This window comes from Tursiops truncatus, chromosome 11, assembly GCF_011762595.2.
Source record: "Tursiops truncatus isolate mTurTru1 chromosome 11, mTurTru1.mat.Y, whole genome shotgun sequence".
Classification (NCBI taxonomy): domain Eukaryota; kingdom Metazoa; phylum Chordata; class Mammalia; order Artiodactyla; family Delphinidae; genus Tursiops; species Tursiops truncatus.
Window position 1 is genome coordinate 11,400,981 of NC_047044.1, and position 20,400 is coordinate 11,421,380.

At 44.3% G+C, this 20,400-nt stretch overlaps 1 long non-coding RNA gene across 1 annotated transcript; it reads right to left on the minus strand.

The window, feature by feature from the left end:
* Positions 1–729: 729 nt before the first annotated feature.
* LOC141275819 (uncharacterized) lies at positions 730–20,379 on the minus strand. The gene is made up of 3 exons (XR_012324197.1): positions 16,908–20,379; positions 4,125–11,483; positions 730–3,173 (listed from the first exon to the last, which is right to left on the minus strand). It is a non-coding gene; the product is annotated as an uncharacterized lncRNA (long non-coding RNA).
* Between the last annotated feature and the right edge of the window lie 21 nt (positions 20,380–20,400).

Here is a 20,400-nt window from a genome sequence, read left to right on the forward strand (position 1 = left end):
TTCATAGTCTCTTATGGTCCAGGACAATATTCCCTCTTGTAGCTTCTTCCCATATCTAGAGTTACACTATTTCAATCATTGATCTCATATGGAACTATATATCATCGTTTTTCTGTTTTGTTTTGTTTTTTGCGGTACGCGGGCCTTTCACTGTTGCGGCCTCTCCCGTTGTGGAGCACAGGCTCTGGACGCACAGGCTCAGCGGCCACGGCTCACGGGCCCAGCCTCTCCGCGCGCATGTGGGATCCTCCCGGACCGGGGCACGAACCCACGTCCCCTGCATCGGCAGGCGGACTCTCAACCACTGCGCCACCAGGGAAGCCCTGGTCTGTCTACTCTGATTGTCATCTTTTCATCCTGGTGTGAGTACAGTTTCCTCGTTTGAGCATTGTTTTAAGGTGATTTTGAGATCAGGCATCCTCTCTAAAGGTCAGTCCAGTACAGGGGTACTTTGTGAGTGAAAATTAATCCAAGAGTTAATTCCCTTTAGTTACACTGTGAATGAGCTAGTTAAGACTACCTGATAAGGGTCCTTCCATCCAGGTTGGAGATAGTCCTTTAAATTATGTCTTTTCCAGGGCTTCCCTGGTGGTGCAGTGGTTGAGAGTCCGCCTGCCGATGCAGGGGACACGGGTTTGTGCCCCCGTCCAGGAGGATCCCGCATGCCGCGGAGCGTCTGAGCCCGTGAGCCATGGCCACTGGGCCTGCGCGTCCGGAGCCTGTGCTCCGCAACGGGAGAGGCCACAACAGTGACAGGCCCACATACCGCAAAAAAAAAAAAAAAATTATGTCTTTTCCAATATGCATAATCCCCTGGTTATAGGTCTGGGGCATCTGATTTTCACCCAAAGATAGATTACTGAGATAAGCTTTAGAAACAAACTTAAGAGTGTCCTTTAATAATTCTATTACCCTTTTTAGCAGTATAACGTAACAGCAAGGAACTATCAGAAAGTGAGTCTTGGTAAACACAGACCTTACTTAACAAAACTAGAATTTAATATTCATTGAAGCATAATTTTTTTGTTTCCATTGTGAGGGCATTAACCCTGCAGCCAGGGAAGGCTTTAACCCATCACATAAAAATGAGGTTTGTCATGGAGCTGGAAAAAGCCAAGCAGCCGTCTTGGATTTTCCATAGCCCTGACTCTGATTACAGCAATTTTTAACTCCTTTTAAATTCTCTGACTTAGGAGTAGACCATCGCCATGTTACAAAGACATCAGGATAGCAAAAGTCTGACAATGGGGGGTTAATTTTTGTAGAAGCAGGATGAACTTTATCTACATGTACCAAAATCTTCATAGATCATTGTGAAATAATACTTATTTACTTTACCAAAGTAACAAAAGATTTTAAAAGCAAATACAAATCACTTAAAGGCAAAGAAATTTACATAGTCTGTTATTAAAAGCAGCATTCCAAGAAAACTTTGTTCTCTTAACAGAGAGAGAGAATCAAATTTCAGTCTACTCTCAATTAACATGGCCTGATGGTTTATATAATTGTAATCGATCATACAGTCTTTTTGCTCACGGAAATTTTTATAAGGAGTCTCAGACTGAACTTTTAAAAGCCCTCTCAGGACCAGGAAAGTCACACCAAGGGCTTGTCACAGATTTCGCTTACCAGATCTAGGTGAATTCCTTCCTTTTCAAGGTCCCCAAAATAATTTGAGATTTCTGTACCTGTTAGTGATGTAGCCTTCCTAATTTATCTGATAAAGCTGTTGGGAACCTAAGAGTTTCCAATCTCTGGAGGGAGCAGGCAGAGAGAAAAGACAAATGTTTCAATTCTGCTTACAAAAGTATAATTTACCAAATTACTGTAAGCCATAATTTGCTTGATGCGAAGGTTTTCCTCACACCTGGAAAACATAGATTCAAACCAGTAATTTTTCAGATAGAAACCATAAAATTATAACCATATTCACCAGTTCATTTTGTTCTTTTGTTAACTTTTTATGAAGCCATCAGGTTTTTTCTAGAATTCTTCAATTTCTTACCCAGTTCAGTACAAGTCAGAAACTTGTATTTATCAAAAGTCCTTTCTGTAAATCTTCTTGAAGAGGAAGTGTTTTTGCAAAGGCATCAGAATAAAACCATAACTGTCTATAATGATAAAAGACTTAAGAAGACACATTTAAAATCTGATTACAATGTAATGTAATTTGACAAAGTAACTTGGCTACTGCTGTGACATACAACACCTTAAGATAATAACTGGATTTATGACTGATAACATTTTACCAGGACATATCAGAACTTTAGGAATCCCATATAATTTCTAGAGTATCTATATTAGTAACATTTACCGTACAATATAACCTAAGAAGATTTATTACTCATTTGACAATACTTCCCGTGTAATTTAACATACCCAATGAACCTAATTAGTTTAATATCTCTCCTTGGGATGTTTTAGTATCTTATTTTATTTGGAAATGGCCTAGTTATTCAATAAACTTCCATCATTTAACTTAATTTAGCACAACTCTAAATTTTCAAGTTGTCGAGCATCTGGAAGGATTATTCTTAAGTTGACATTCCTAAAACATACTTATTCCTAAAAAGTTTACCCAGAGCTCTTATCTCATTTGTGTTTTCTTGTCTTAAAAATTTCTTCACATCAAGTTACTTTCATTGCTGACAAATTTGCAACAGATATAATAGGATCTTATTTAGTTCATATTGAACATAGGCACAATAAAACTATTATACTTGATGACTCTAAAGACATGTCTATATTAATTGGATCAAGAAACATTAACACCAGGTATTAATTTAATACTGAATATTTCCCAGTTCACGAGAACCTAGAATTCGGTTAGCTTAATTTCTCTTGTATTTAGAATTGTTTGATTTGTAAGCACTTACTTTTCTTTTAAGTCAATGAAATCGAGCTCATTTACAAATTAACGTCAGCAGTATTATCCAAAGACAAAGACACATACTGAGATATACACATGTATCAAGACAAACACAGATCTCATAGTTTTCCACTTGGGGCTTAAAATGTCTCTGCCCCTTTCTTTCCCCTCGCTTGAAGTTCTACTAATTAACCCAAAGCTGAAGTCTCAGGCAAACTGGGCTGTGTTTGTATCTCAAGGACATGATAAGAATTCACTTCAAGCTTTCTCCTAGGCATATTTGTGTTCTCTCAGGGTCAGGATTCTGAAAAAAAAAATATTTCAACAAGCTAGCTTCTTCTCATTGCACATGCAAAAAGAACTGGTTTTGCAATTTCAAAAAAAGTTTATTTTAACCAATTTTCTCTGGAGTCTAAAGAATATTGTGGCCAAACTGTCAGAAATCATCTTTCTCTTTCTGTAGTCATAGTTTCATAGCTAAAATATAGACCAAATAGTGCTCAAATTGACCCTAATAACAGGGGCAGACTGGCTGATTAAATGTCCTAGCAGGGCTTGTCTCTCTGGGGAGGTGGGGTCTTAGTTTGATGAGAAGATTCTGGAGGAGTGAGGGAACTTGCAGGAGCTGGGGAAGCTTCGTTCCCTCCTGAGAGCTGGTTGAAGTTGGAAGGGGATCATTTAGAATGTTAGGAGAGATTTTTTTTGATCCCTCAGGCTTTTGATTGTTGAGCCACCTACAGCAGGATTATAATAAAGGGAAAAAGTCCTGAACATAAGGGAACCTCGGTCCATTTTCCCCATCCTGTGGCAATAAAGATCTAATTATAAGAGACCCATTTTTTTTTCCCCATTGGATCATAGCTATAGGTCGACCAGTGATTTAAACTTTTCTCCAGGTGTTCCCAGGTGGGTGTGGAACCTTAGAGGAAGCGCTTCCCATTTTAGCTCAAAAAGTTAGTAACAGATGTCTGTGCGCTCAAACCAAAGTAAACAAACCAAACCAAAACCTCGCCAGCGGGAAGTCACAAAGTAAAACAAAGAGCAAAGGGGCACCCCAAAAGGATGGCAAAGAGATGCCCAGAAATCAAAAGCCAAACGGCAAAATGCCCCAAACGTGACTTCCAAGTGACGTTTGTCCAAAACGGTGCCTTACAAACAGAATTTCCCTTCACAGTGAGAATTCCCCAAATTGGAACCAAAGTTCCCCAAATGGACAGAGTCAAAAGGCCTCAGTTGTGCGCCCTGGGGCACTTACCAAAATGCTGGCGGGCGTGTCGCGACGTAACAAATGTAATTGCGAGAATCTTCCTGATCCTCCAAGAGGATCAAAGTCTTCTCGGAGTAGAAGTCCGGGCTGGCTGGTGCGGGGAAGGGAAGAGAAGGTGTCCTTAAGGCAAAAAAAAAAAAAAAAAAAAAAGCCTCTGCAGCTGCTAGGGCAACGTCCCCCCTGTTCTCCGCCACAGCTTTGGAGATCTGCAGCCTTGACGGCGGATCGGGTGAGATGGGACACGGCCCTGCAGCAGGGAGTCCCTGGCGATCTGGCCTCAGAGAAACCCCCAGCCGTCTGCTCTCCTGAAGGAGGCTGGCAGGCTGGCATGGAGAGAGATCCCCGAGCATCCGATCAAGCCAAGGGGCCCTGCGGGGCTGCCTGCCCGCGGGCATATCCTGGATGAGCCCCCAAATTTTGTTGCCAGAAAAAACCACCTTGGCTCTCTGCACCAGTGCCGAACAGAAATACAGAGACAGAGTTTATGGAAGAAAAAGAAAGATCGCTTTAATTCTTTGCCAGGCAAAGGGGAAAACACAGCAGGCTAGTGCCTCCAGAACTGTGCCCCCTTCTCTGGGGAATAGGGCAAGGCTGTAGCGCTGGGACTCGTGGTCTGAGGCAGGTGATAAGGCTCAAAGTAATTAAGGTTTTGCATTTCTTTCTTTTTTTCTGCAAATTTACAGCCAAAGCTGGCGTCAGGCGGCTCAGCAACCGGGTCTGGTGTCCCTGAGGTTATCTGCCCGTGACCTTTCTGAAATGAAGAATGTTACAAGGAAGAGTAGAGGGACAAGAATGCCAGGCGTGGAGTGTAATTCATACGGAGTAATTAGCTTTGCGAAGGACAAGTCTAGCTACAAGTGTTTCTTAGTCTAACAGCTAAAAAATAACCAAGATTGCTTAACTCTTTCAGGCCTGTTTAAGTTGCTTCCCTAGCCTGTTCATTGTTCCCTTGTTTTCTCTGTTTATCAGAAAAGAAAACTCTCATTTCTATTTTTGCTGCTACAAGGGTCCCAGCCAGGAGTCCCCATCCGGGTAGCCCTAAAGCCTGTCCGGCTTCACCACACTGCCTCTCCCCGCCCCCATCTCTGCTTTCAGAATCCCAGTGAGGCAGCCGGGTTGTCCTAGGCCCTCGGGCTGTTGTCAGGCCGAGATAGGACAGCTCCCTGCAGGGCTGTCTTATCTAATCAGGTCTCTCGCAAGCTGCTGTCTCCCCAGGACTGCCCTCCCTCACTTGCCTTCCACCTCTGTGTTCTCTTCTCTTTCATCCTACTCCCCTTTCCTCTGGCGTCCTGCACAGCGCCTCGCCTCTGCCCTGCCCGATCAAGTTTTGTAAAATTGTCACCGTGCTGTCTTTCAGTGGGGGATTCTTTCGGAGGTGATTCACGCCACTGTTCCGTACGAAGCCCGGCTCAGCATGTATAAGGAACCATTTATAAATGCAGTTGTAAGATAACAGTGATGAATTTAGTTTCTGGTTCCCTGAGTTGTTCTGGCTCTTTTATTGTCCTTCCTCACCAGCAATCTGTCCCTTCTTACTCTCCCATCAGACATTTTAGTCCCACTGATGAGTAAGCCATGGGAAAGCAGTTGTACATAAAATAATCATGGTGGTTTTTCAAAGCCCAGGATCACAGGTGATTGCTTTCTCACTGGTCCTTTTTTTTTTTGACTGTGTGTTGGGTCTTCATTGCTGCGCGGGCATTTCTCTAGTTGCGGCGAGTTCGGGCTACTTTTTGTTGCGGTGTGCAGGCTTCTCATTGCAGTGGCTTCTCTTGTTGCGGAGCACGGGCTCCAGGCGCACGGGCTTCAGTACTTGTGGCTCGTCGGCTCAGAGAAAGCCCGCGTGCAGCAACGAACACCCAACACAGCCAAAATTAAAATAAATAAAATTTTAAAAATAAATAAATAAATCTCTTAATTAGAACCATACCCATAATATCAAACCCTGTTACACACATCTCACCTACCCAGTTACTGAAGGCTGGCTGACCCCCTGGTTCCAATAAACTTTCGAGTTTACTGACGCCTAACCACGTGACATCTGCTGCTTTCCCCGTCATGTGCCAGATTGTTACTTCCATCAACATATCACCAGTCTTATTGTGCTTAATAAGACATGACTCAGCTCTTGCCCAGCTGATGAGAGATACACATTCCCTGGTATTCTTCCTGCCAATGAATAGTTGGCTTCAAACAAAGAACTACTTTTTCCTGTGAAGACCGTTGCTGCATTTGCTGGAGTCCTGTCCTGTCTAGAGCTTCCCTTCTAGCAACTGCCCCACCCCCGGCCTCTTTCGTAAATCCTGGCCCCCTGCGGTGGCCTTACACATGCCATCTTTGGTGTCTGCTGTCTCCCCACTGTGTTGTATGAACTCACATTTCCTACTTCATTGCCTCAGTTCCTTTTCTTGTCAAGTCAGGACAGCCTTCTAGCAGATCTAGCTGTTTGCAGCCAGAACAAGTTCTTCTAGCCAAGGCTTGACTTCATTCATTCCTTCTTTTTTCAATATTATAAAGCTACTCATGCAAAACAGACAAATCAGTGAAACAATAGGCCAGAAGTAGAACCTATTCTAAGTAAGATGGAGGTGATTTTAAAAGGGAATCACAGGACTGCCCTGGTGGCGCAGTGGTTAAGAATTGCCTGCCAGTGCAGGAGACGCGGGTTTGAGCCCTGGTCCGGGAAGATCCCATGTGCCGTGGAGCAACTAAGCCTGTGCACCACAACTACTGAGCCTGTGCTCTACAGCCTGGGAGCCACGACTACTGAGCCCACATCCCACAGCTACCGAAGCCTGCGTGCCTAGAGCTCGTGCTCCACAACAAGAGAAGCCACCGCAGTGAGAAGCCCGTGCACTGCAACAAAGAGTAGCCCCCACTCACCGCAACTAGAGAAAGCCCGCACGCAGCAACGAAGATCCAACACAGCCAAAAATAAATACATAAATAAATTAATTTTTAAAAAAAAGAATGATGTAAAAAAATTTTAAAGTTTAAAAAAGGGAATCACAAACCAGTGGGAAAGATTGTACAGGACCGTGCAATAAGTGATGTTGGACCAATGGGTTAGTAATTGTGGGAAAGAAAATAAATCTCATTTTAGACCCTATTTCATACTATACTTCAACATTAATTCCAGGTGAATTTTTCAAAGCTATATAGAAACTGGAGGTGAAGAGGGGGTGTTATAAAAAAAAAAAACGAAAGGGCTTTCCAAGTTTAGAAGCAACAGAGTAATTCCCCAGGAGAAAAGTTTTAATATTTCTAGGTACACCATCTAGCCTGTACCAAATTAATGACTAATGTGTCTATTTTAAAGAAAATGGTAAAAATTAAAAGGTAAAATAATTTTGGCAGAATACAACACACATAAAAATAATAAATAAGCAAATATCTATTATATTAAGAACTGATTGAAATAAATGAGAAAAATGGAGAATAGTTAAGTAAACTACGGTACATTCAGCCAGTGAATATTATACAGCCCTCAAGAACTCTAAAAAGTGGTAAAGGGCTGTATAATACAAATACATGTGTGACAGTTAAGTGAAAACAGTCAGGATATAAAATTGTAGTTGCAACTGCTTATAACTATATAAAAATGGAAAATCATATACAAGGGACACTGAAAAGAGAATATCATAAAATGTGGTAGTATTAGGTTTGTAGAGGTCTTTTTTTTTTTCCTTTTTCCTCTTTTGCCTAAATTTGGGTTTATGCTCTATGGTGAAATAAATTCCTTTATTTTTAAAAATCATCTGTTTTTGGAATGTAAAGTCACTGGGGGCAAGAGGGCCTGGGAGCCCTTCCCAGAGGGTACGCTCTGCCCCCTTGGTCCAGGTGGTCCCCGTGGCATCGTCCGTTGGCCCCAGTTGGGGAGACACTGCACTGAGTGTCAGGGGAGAAAATGTGCTTGATTCTGAGAAGTGAATTTTTTAAGTAGTGTGTGTTCCTCTCCTAGACTCTTTGGACTGACAGACCCAGTACAACAGAGATCTCCGGAAGAGTTTTCCCTCCCAAGTGACAAGAAAATGAATGTCATCTCAGGGTTAATATGAGCCCCAAATTCCTCTTGCTTGATAAAAGTGGGGTGTCCCTAAAGTCTGCCTGGAAATCAACTCACCAAGATGTGAATTTGTCTGCTAAGCTCATCGTAACATCTAATCATTGATTATCTACTACGTGCCCAGAACTGTGCTGTGGTGGTTTTAAAGATATGTCCACAAATTCTTGGATACTTCTCCCGCAAAGAGGTGGAGCTTAATCCCCCTCCTGTTAGGTGTGGGTTGGACTTAGTGATTCACTTCTAGCAAATAAAATACGGCAGAAGTGACAGGATGTCATTTTCAAGATTAGGGTATAAAAAAGACTGTGGCATTCATCTATCAAAGCATCTGTGCTTTCCCTCTCTCTCTCTGGGGTCCCTCACTCTGGGGGAGGCCACCTGTCATGTTGAATTTGAAAGGACATCCAGTATGGAGAGGCCCACATGGCAAGGAACTAAGCCCTGCCACCAGCCACGGGAGTGAGCCTGGAAGCAGATTGTATTCCAGTCCAGCCTTTGAATAACTGCAGCTCTGGTCACCACCTCACACACAGCCTCATGAGAGACCCTGAGCCAGAGCCACCCAGCAAAGCAGCTCCCTGATTCATGATCCACAGAAACTTCGAGATAAATTTGTTGTTTTGAGCAGCTGAATTTGGGGGGTTATTTGTTACACAGCAATAGATAACTAATACATGCATGAAATACCTTGCCTACATTAATTATCACCACAACCCTATGAGGTACTAGATATTACTCTCCCCATTTTACAGATGAGGAACCTGAGGCTGAAAACGATGACACAGCAAGTCAGTGGTGTGGTGTTTTGAAAATCCACCTCCTCTGAGCCATCCTCTAAATATTACACCATTAAAGCAACCATCTCCTCACCACCATCCCTATGAATTTCCTTCATGTGAACACTGGGTTACAAGAAATTAAGAGACCAAGCAATTGCCAAACCTAAGAAAGTGTGTGGTTCCCACAGGAAGGCAGAGAAGCGTTGAGATGCTGATTCCACAAAAGGTACCCTCAAAAAGAGTATTAATCCACTCCACCAAACCAGATGTCTTGTGATACAGGTAGGGTGGGATGACTCAAGATGAGAAGAGGAAAGCTCTGGAGTCTAGAGTGTCAGCCCTGATGAGGCTTCAGCCTCAATCAGGATCCTCAGTTCTCTGACCAATTACATCATCCCCAAAAGTCAAGTTAGATTCTTCCCTAGAAAAGCAACCAGAGCCTGCATCATTTCACTGCAAACACTTATATTTTTAAATACGGTAAAAATGCTGACTGGGGAAAGATTTTTGTTAGGCTGTAGGCTTTAAAGAAGTCAATCCGGCATCCCAGACGGAATGTAAATCTGCTACAAAGTGAAGTTGATGGACAAATATATGAGGTGCTTTCGCCCAAGTATTTAATCCAAGGACATCATAAAACTGATCCATCAACCCTGAAATAAAAAATAGCATGCAACAGATGTATTTAAGCGGGGAAGAAAGGACCAACAGACTGTCTCACTCCTCTCTCAATTCTGCATGAATAAGACAGATTTGCCCGCCCTTCTGGAGAAAGCCTCAAGCTTAGAGGCCAACTACAAAATCTTTCAAAAGTCTGTCACATGCTTTTTCATTCTTTTTGAGATATTCCATCTCAGACCAGTCTCTCAAGGCATTCCAAATCATGTAAATTAATTGGATGCAAAGAGTCCCACCAACAGAAAAAAAAAAAAAAATGGCAATGCAGTATCAAAATATTCAGTGTGTTATAATCCACCACTGTAGTTTAGAAATAAAGCAACTACAAAAATGTATGAGATGAGCCCCTTAACACCAGCCATGTTTAAGTTTTAAATAAGTCAGTCTATCAGGAGAAGAGGTGCCCAGGAGCCTCCGCTGTGAGACACTGTGGTAGAATAAAGACGACCAAAAATTCTACAAAACTCCTATCAAGATATGAGGTCTGGGGGACTGGCGGTCCATTGGTTAGAACTTGGCGCTTTCACTGCTGCACCCCAGTTCAATCCCTGGTCGGGGAAGTAAGACCCCACAAGACATGCGATGCGGCCAAAAGAAAAAGAAAAAAGTGAGGTCTGTGTCACCTCCCCTTGAATTAGCGTGGCCTCTGGGACTGCTTTGAGCAAAAGAACATGGTGGAAGTGATGTCACACCAGTTTCTGTGTACAGAACAGTAACAGTAAAGCGTCTGTGCTGGGCATCTGGAGGTTAAAATGGAGAATAAGAGAATCAGAATCTCTTTCCTCCTGGAGCTTCCAGTCCAGCAGAGAAGATAGACATTAGACAAGCAATAAGTCCTCAGGACATAGAAAGGAGAAGTGTTGAGGGATCATATCCTGGTCCACTCCCCTCTATTCCCACCTGTGAGGTTGTGATTTATAATAAAAAATATATATATATTGGTCTTCATCCCTGTTTCTAGCACAGAGTACCCAAAACCCTGGGAATTTCCTAAGAGAGAAGAGTGATAAAGGTGTCTGTATTAAGAACAACAAAAAAAAAGCCAATTTCTTTTCCTCCTGTGTGTCTTCTTTACTACTCACACCGAACCCTTCACCCCACCAAGCAATCCTCCACGACCCCAGGTGGTGTCCTACAATTTAACCCAATTCTGACACTGTCTGCCTGGAGACGGCGTCAGATCCCACGGGTTGAGGGCTCAGTCCCGCAAGACTGCTCCCGCCCCACTGTAGAGGCCAAGCACAAGGCCAGGCTATCACCTGTGCTTCTGACCAATTGGCTGTCGATCAGAGGCCCCAGGACTTCTCCTCAGATTTGATTAATTTGCTAGAGTGGCTCACAGATCTCAGGAAAACTGTGACTTACACTTACCAGGGTTTTTTTTGTTCGTTTGTTTTTTAATTTATTTTTGCTGTGTGTTGGGTCTTCGTTTCTGCGCGAGGGCCCCCTCTAGTTGTGGCAACCGGGGGCCACTCTTCATCGCGGTGCGTGGGCCTCCCACTATCGCGGCCTCTCTTGTTGTGGAGCACAGGCTCCAGACGCGCAGGCTCAGTAGCTGTGGCTCACGGTCCCAGTTGCTCCGTGGCATGCGGGATCCTCCCAGACCAGGGCTCAAACCTGTGTCCCCTGCATTAGCAGGCAGACTCTCCCAACCACTGCGCCACCAGGGAAGCCCCATTTACCGGTTTTTAAAGGATGTGATAAAGGATACAGATGAACAGCCAGATGGAGAGAAACAAAGGACAAGGTATGTGGGGAGGGTGTGGAGCTTCCATGCTCCCTCTGAGCACCCCAATCTCCCAGCATTTCCACGCATTCACCAACCTGGAAGATGAACACATAGATGAATTCACTTGTATCTTCTTGTTTATATATGCACAAGGCATAGCTATTAAATTTTACTAAATAAATTTAAAAAGCTCTTTCAATAAGCATAAAATAAAAATTGTGATAAAAAAATTGTGTCATAGTGTAATCATTGACAGTTTTTGTTATCCTAAGTTCCATCAGAAAAACAGAAGCCACACAACATATTTCAAACGAGGAAATTTAACGTAAAGAAATTGTTATACAGGTATTGGAGGACTTAAAAGGCACAGGGGATGCTGAGATAACTCCGAGATAATAAATGCAAAATCCAGCAGCACCCCTAGGATGGTGCGGAATGTTGAGAGTGGCTGGGACCCAGACTTTGCAGAGGAGGCATTGCTTTGCTGGTGCTGGTACCTCTTGAGGGGTACGATGAATCTGGTTCTGGAGGGTGGAATCAACAGCTGCTGCCCGGGTGAGGAGCCCTTGCTTCTGGACAGTCGTAAGAACAAATAGGAAGCAAATAGGAAGGAGCAAGGCCCTTCTCCTCCCTTCTGCCTACTGGTCTCCTTCGAATGACCCTTATTGGCAGAACCTAGCCAGCAGGCAGAGGCCAAGTGCAGTTCACAGATTTCTAGCCCTGTTATCGTAAAGCGGAATATAGAAGAGTGGACCTGGGGCTGAGAAACAAGAGCTCAATAACTAGCACAGCAGTGTTTTTATTTCTTAGTGACACGTAAAATAACAGTGCAACTTGTATTTGATGGTCTTGTAGGTTCTGTGAAATAAGACAGTTAAGCTATTAATATGGCTGCTGTGACAATGCCCAAAATACTAGTGACTTATACGAGATATGTTTAGTCCTCTCCCATGGCCAGTCTGGGCACGAGGGGTCTGGGGCGGGTATGCGGCTCCACAGGGTCGGGGACTCAAACTTCTACCTTATTCCTCTGCCATTTTCAACTCTGTGATCCAAAATAGTTACTCCAGTTCCAGCCAACACATCTACATTCCAGCTAGAGGGAAAGGGATGGTATTCTCCAACCTTTTAAGGCAGAGGCAGGCAAACTACCACCCAGGGACCAAATTTTAAAGCAGCTATTATAAATATACAAAAGGGCATAAAGGAGGATATGCACATAATGAATAAATGAATAGAAAATCTCAATAGAGAAATAGAAACTATTAAAAAGAACCAAATGGAAATTCTAGAACTGAAAAAGTGCAATATCTGAAATTAAAAGTTCACTAAATGGGAAAAAAAATTTCACTAGGTGGGTTTAGCAGCATATTGGAGATGACACAGGAAGGTATCAATGAATTTCAAGAGAGCTCAGTAGAAAGCATTCAGTCTGAAGAACACAGAATAAAAGAATTGGAAAATCAAAGAGCCTAAGTGATCTATGAGACAATATGAAGAGCTCTAATATATGTGTAATTGGAGTTTCAAAAGAAGAGATAAGAGGAATGGAACAGGAAAAAAATTTTTGAATTTTCCCAAATGTGGTCAAAGACATAAATTTAGAGTCCAGAGTCTCAGTGATCCCCAAGCAAGATCAATACAAAGAGAAGAACACCCTAGCACATCATATAAAATCTGAAAACCACAGATAGGGAAAAAAAAAATCTTGAAAGTAACTTAGAGAAAAACAACACTTTGCACACATGTAACGACAAAACAGATAACTGCATACATCTCATTGGAAACAATGGAAACCAGAAGACAGTGAAAGGATGCCTTTAAATTGCTAACACAAATGGAAAAAAAAAACCCTATCACTCATAATGCCATATCTAATTAATTATTCTTCAAGAATTAAAGCAAATAAAGACATTTTTAGATCAACTAAAATGCAGAGAACTGATTTCCAGCATATATAAACTATAACAAAGGCTAAAATAAGTTATTCAGGCTGAAAGGAAATGATATCAGATGAAAACCTGGGTCTCTTCAAGAACTGAAGAGCACCGGAAAGGGCAAATATATGGGTAAATATTAAAGATTGTATTTTCATCATAATTTCTTTATATATGACAGTTTAAAGCAGAAACATCAATATTATATTATAGGGTTCTTAGCCTGTAGATGTAGCACATATGAGAAAACAGCATAAAAGACAGGAAAGGATGGTAAATGGGCCAATCTAGTTGCAAGGTTCTTACATTATTTTATGTGTACAATATTAACTATGGAAAATTAAGGATGTACACTATAATCCCTAGAGTAGCTGCTAAATATAATGCAAAGAGGTATAGCTAAAAAAAAAATGGATAAATTAAAATGGAATTCTAAAAATACATATTCAATTAACGCAAACAAACTGTGGAAAGGAAGACCAGAAGAACAAAAGACACACAGAACAAACAGAAAACGCAAATACTTGAAAACTAAGAGTTGACCTAAATCAAAATATATCAATCATTATGTTAATTGTAAGCAAACTAAACATTCCATTTAAAAGGTGGAGATTGTCAAGATGTGTAAAAACGCCAGACCCAACTATATGCTGTCTATAAGAGATGCACTTATATATATAATCACAGGTAGGCTGACAGTAGAAAGATTGAAAAAGATATAGCAGACAAACAGCAATCACAAGAAGGTTGGAATGGTTCTATAAATAGCAGATAAAGTAAACTTCAAGACAAAAGAGTATTGCCAGACTTAAAGAGAGGCATTTCAAGATGAAAACACGGTCAATACATTAGGAAGATAAACTATCATGAAGGTATAGGCGCCTAATAACAAAGCTTCAAAATAGATGAAGCAAAAATGGACAGACTTAAAAGGAAAGTTAAAAGCAGACAGACTTAAAGGGAGAAATAAATTCACAATCATACTTGATTTTAACAACCCTCTCTCAACAACTGATAGGATAGCTAGACTGAAAAATCAATAAAGACACAGAGAATCTAAACAACATCTGTCAACCACCTTGACCTCACTGACATTTAGAGAACATGCCACAGAGCAACTATAGAATAGATATTCTTTTCAAGTGCCCATGGTACATTCACAGACACACCACAGGGTGGGCCATAAAGCAAGCCTCAATACATTTCAAGACTGAAATCTAAGAGCGCTTACTATGAGCTCTTTACTTGCACTACCCCATGTAATTCTTCACAATAACCCTAGGATATTGGTAAGTATTATTATAAGTCCAATAATACATAAAGAAGCAAAGGCTCAGGAAACGAAGTCACTTTTATTCACTGGACTTCACTGTAACTTTTGGCAGTGACACTTTCACAAACTAAAGACAAATACAATTAACATCAGACCTAGCCCCACCACATCCTTGTAGGTCAGTGGGAAAAACTTAGGACCTGTGGTCAAATGATCTGAGATGGGCCTTCCCTTGCCTCTAACTAGCCATGTGCCCTTGGTAAGTCACTTTTCTAAAACTTGATTTGCACATTTATAAACGACATCTGAGGTACATACTGCAAGCCCCATTTTACAGATGAGAAAACCAAGCCTTCGATGGGTTACATCATACTGCATGTGAGTGGCGGAGCCAAGATTCCGATCCAGGTCCATCTGACTCCAAAGCCCATGTGTTCACCAATCTGGGCTCCAACAATCTAATGCCAACACACCTGAGACATGTCTTCCCAGCACAAGTCTGAGATTTGCACCACCAGGTGAAGCCTATAATAAGACCAAATATTTACAGGGAATTCCCTGGCGGTCCAGTGGTTAGGACTCGGCATTCTCTGCCTGGACTGCCTGGGGTCCAGGTTTGATCCCTGGTCGGAGAACTAAGATCCCGCAGGCTGCATGGTGTGGCCAAAAAAAAAAAAAAAGACCAAATATTTACATTAAAGGGTAACCTTTTCAAAGAGTATTTACACATTAATTTTTATCTCAAGATAATATGAAAGACATAGTAGAGCTAAGTTGTTAAGCATACATACACCTCCTGGGGCCAGTCTGCCTGGGTGAGTCTCGGCCCTGCCACCTGCTTGATTCATGATCTAGGGTAAGTTATTTATCCTTTCATGACCTCAGTTTCTCTCAGGTAAAATGTAAAATGCAAGTGTAACAGTATTTTGCTGTAAAATGTGACTAATGACAGTATTTTGCTTACTGTGAGGATACGATGAGTTGAAATGTGAAAAGTGCTAGAACATTCGGGAGGCATGTGTTCAGGACCACAGCTGTGCTGGCCGTGATTTCATTATTACGAAAGTTCTTAATCCTTCTGCAGAGTAAGCACTGTTGGAGCCTCATACAGCTAAGGAACAATGCAAGAAGGGTGGACAGATGTGCTCAAGGGCACTCAGTGGGTTAGGGGCAGAGCTAGTGAGGAAGTATATAGTTCCAGTTCTGGACCAGGGCTCATTTTTCTACCCCATATCTGCCCCTATTCAAGGATGGGAGCAGGAGAGCTCCGAAGGGTGAGGGAGGCAAAGGCATTTGGCCAAGAGGAAAGGTCCTTCTGTGGGTACCTCCGCCAGCCTCTCGCAGCTGCGAGGCTTTGCCCAGCAGAATCTGAGCCACCAGGACCCAACCAGGTGGGAACACGTGAGGAGCCTCACCCCAACAGGGGGCGGGACCCGGAATGAGCCCCGGTGCCCTGGTGCCCCGGCCCGCATGTGTCTACTGAGAGCACTGGCGGGGGCCAGGGAGATGACAGCATATGCCCTACTACATCACAGCCACGACACTCGGATCTACCGTCCCAGGAGGGAGCAGCTGCCAATCTAGGAGTCGAGGGTCACGTCACTGTTCCAGTGCCAAGTCTTTATGTTCAGAAAGGGGTGAGGGGACATTGTGTAATTGCTGGAAACACGGCGAACACATTGTGCAATTGCTGGAAACACGGCGGAACATCAAACACAGGAAAACAGCTTCTTGAATTGCACAGCGTAAATCATGGTTCCAATTGTCCTGCAACAGTGTTTCAAAACAAACCACAAAAAGCAGCAATTGCTATCAAGATGGGAACTGAAAACAAAGATACTCCGGGACAGCGCTCTCCAACCTTTTTGGCACCAGGGACCGGTTTCGTGGAGGACAGTTTTTCCACGGACAGGGGTGGGGGTGGGGGTGGGGGTGGGGAGAAGGGGGAGATGGGGAGCGGCAGGTGAAGCTTCGCTCCTTGCCCACCGCTCACCTCCTGCTGTGCGGCCCCGTCCCTAACAGGCCCCCTGCTCTAGGAGCATTACCTCTTGAAGAGAAACTCACTGTCAGCTTACACGTGGCCCACCATCTCTCTCTCTCTTGTTTTCGTTTTTTAATGGCCGCCCCACATGGCTTAGTGGGATCTTAGTTTCCTGACCAGGGATCAAACCCGGGCCCTCAGCAGTGAAAGCACAGAGTCTTAACCACTGGACCACCAGGGAATTCTGTGTTGTTGTTGTTGTTTAATTTTTCATGTTTATATTTACTCTCAATTACATTTTTTAAAATAAAATTTTAAATGAATTTACCTATTTTTGGCTGCGTTGGGTCTTCGTTGCTGCACACGGGCTTTCTCTAGTTGTGGAGAGCGGGGGCTAGGGGGCTACTCTCGTTGTGGTGTGCGGGTTTCTCACTGCAGTGGCTTCTCTTGTTGCAGAGCACGGGTTCTAGGCGCACGGGCTCAGTAGTTGTGGCACGTGGGCTCAGTAGTTGTGGCTCACGGGCTCTACAGCGCAGGCTCAGTAGTTGTGGCACACGGGCTTAGTTGCTCCACAGCATGTGGGCTCTTCCCAGACCAGGGCTCGAAGCCATGTCCCCTGCATTGGCAGGTGGATTCTTAACCACTGTGCCACCAGGGAAGCCCCCCTCTGGGTTTTTTGAAGGTGCCTTCCTCCAGCCGTGAAATCCTCAGACACATGGTCACTGAAATGTACCCATCCCACAGCCCTGTCCCCTGCAGACTTGAGGGAGCTGGGATCCCAGGACTGTGCCCAGCTAGTGGCCTGGCTTGCCCTGGAGGAGGCTGTGAGACCACACTGCCACCATGTGGGCACCTCCGCTTACAGCCACAGCTGAAAATCGCTGCTGCCTGCCCCGCCACCAGCTGCAAGGGTATGAGCCCCACATTGCCCTCTGGTGGCCTAGATCGGCTGGCTGGCCCTAGAGGTTGGTGGGAAAACGGCAGCAGCCTAGGGTCAAATCAGATCCTTGCTCGGGGATCTAAAGTACAACTTTAAGCTTCCACCTCCTACTATCTGGGTGACCCTGGACAAGCTACTTATCCTCTATGTGTCTCAGTTTCTCTATCCATAAGATGGGGGCTGTAACAGTAACAACCTCACAGCGTTGTAGGATTAAATGAGCTAATACATCGGGTATTTGGAACAGTGTCAGATGTCTGGTAACTCTTCAGTAGATCAGTAGCTTTCAAACCCTTTGACCAAGATCCACAGTAAGAAATACATTCTTTATCACAACCTAGGACACACAGCTATATATATATACATAGCACTAACAAATATTTCACAAAATAATACTTATAACATGCAACATACTCTGAAAATTCTGATTATTTTTTTAAAAGCTGATCATAACTCAGTAAATTGATTTCTCAAACCCACTGGTGGCTCACGTCACGCAGGCTGAAAAACACTGCAATAAATAAGTAAGTAAGAGGTAGCAGAAGCTTTACCCTAGCTCAGGCTGCCAGTCCTGGCTTCCTTCCCTCCCCTTGCACCTGTGCCCTGAGCCTTCCTTGTAACTGAGCCGGAGCCAGGCCAGGTCAGCTCTGGCTGGGCAGATGAGCCACCATAGAGCTGAGGAGACCCTCTGCGGCCTACTGTGCAGCCTTCTCGCAGGTTCTCGCCCTGCAGGTGGGAAGGATATGCCTTCACTCTCACCAGGCACTAACAACATGGCAGGCCCTGTGCTCCATCCTTCCTGCAACCTCACAGCCCTCTATGAGGAAGGCGTCATTCTTCCCATTTCTCAGCTGAGAAGCCTGAGGTCAGCAGAGGTGAAGTGACTATGGACTATGGATAAACAGGACTGGTCCTCCTCTGGACTTTGGAATGTGAATTAATCAGGGAAATCGGCCTTCCAGAAAATGCTGTGAAAATGCTAAACAGGGTTAATCGGAGGCTCTGAAAGAGAAAGCACTGGAGACACAGGAAAACCGAAATGGAAAGAGGCAGGGTGGGAGTGCCCCTGCCACATGGCATCTGGCATTAGCAGGAACAGCTGCACCAAAGAACACTGACCTCAGGAGAGGCAGGGGCACCGGTGTCCCACTGTGGATCACCACTGTTGGCTCCAGTCCTCGGCCGGGGCATTGGCAAAAGGAAGAGGTCAGACAAGGTGGAGGAGACCATGCCTGCCCACGCCCTCCCCTGGTCTCCTGTCTGTGATGGATGAGGAACTCTATTTAGCGGAAGGCTGAGCAGGGGATGTGAACCTGTTCCAAGGAGTCCATCACCCCATTCCAGAGGGAGGTCCCTGCACAGCTGTGGCTGTGGCCCTGCCTGCCTGGGGAGTGAGGCAGTGAACCTGCCAGTTGGACAGAGGACAAATAACAGCACGATGTGGCCAAGATGAGCTGGAGAAAAACATGGCAATGATTTTGGAAGGGCACAATGGGCCCATGCAATGTGGTGGGGGAAGTAGGATTTGGAGTCAAAGATGTGATTTGGGTCCCTGCTCTTTGTTCACGGAACAAATAATCACTGAGCACCTATTACGATGCTCCAAGCCCCAAAGTAAGCATTGACGCACTGGTGACAGAGTGGTAAGCATAGCTGCCTCCCAAGTAAGCAATGGAGAGACACAGACCCCCAGGTGCTTATAGTGAGTGAGGAATAAAGAAACTGTAACAATCCAGGGTACTGAGTCTGGTGATTGATAGACACACAGGGGCTGTGGAAGCTCAGTGGACGGAATCTACCCCTGCTCGAGGAGGATCAGGTTTGTGTCTCCAGAGACGATGCCTCATCTGGTACCTGGTAGCATTTTCTCAGATGGACAGTAGAGGGAAAAGCCTTCCAGTTGTAGGGAGTAGCAAGTGCAAAGCGCAGGGATGGGAGAGACATTTAGGTGAACTATGGTTCTGTGATTCCCACTGGCTGGAGTGGAGGTGTGAGATAGGGCTCTGCCAGTTTACCTGCCTCATGACCCTGGACAAGTCCTGGAACCTCTCAGACTATAAACTGCTCCCTGGGATATCAAAAGATACTTGGTTTAATTAGCATCTATGGAACATCCTCTGTGAGCCAGGCACTGTATCAGGTTGGTGCTGGGCATACGGAGATGTGTCAAAGCTACAAATCCCTACTCACAGGAAGCACATGGTCTCGTGGAAGAGACAGACACTATGCACTGTGTTACTAAGAACCATGAACAAAGCACCGGAGAGAAGGAGGCAATTAACGCTGCTCAAAGAAGAGGTGATGAGTAAGTGCTCTACCAAGTGGACAGAGAAAAAAGCATTTCAAATTAAGCAAAGGCAAGGAGGAAGGAAAAGGCATTGATGTATTCATAGAACAGGTCAGGAATGGTTGTAAGGTAAGGTACAGGGTGCAGGGGAGACAAGGGGTGACTGTGACACCAGCCTGGGACACACAGGTGCCTGGACCCCTGTTGTCCATGGCAGTGACAATGGGTGTGAAAGCAAGGCCCAGGCCCAAGCAGGTTCACAGGTCACCACACTTTCTGTGGGGCCTCAAAGGCAGGCCCTACAAGTACTACCACCATCTGACATCTTGTCCGGGCCCAGTTCCCCAGCACTCCAAAGAGACAAGCTTGAGGAGCCTGGGTGGAGGACAAGCCCAGCCATTTATGTCACGTATTGGGAAACAGAAGCCCCCAAGGGCATAGTGACTTGCCCGAAACCACGAGGTGATACAGTCGCAAGTGACAGACAATGGCCACAAAGCGTCCTCTTGTTGCTCCGAAGCCGCACTGAGACAATGAGACAAAGGGGTGCGATGCTGGCTGACATATACCGCAACAAGAGTTTGCAAACTCCAG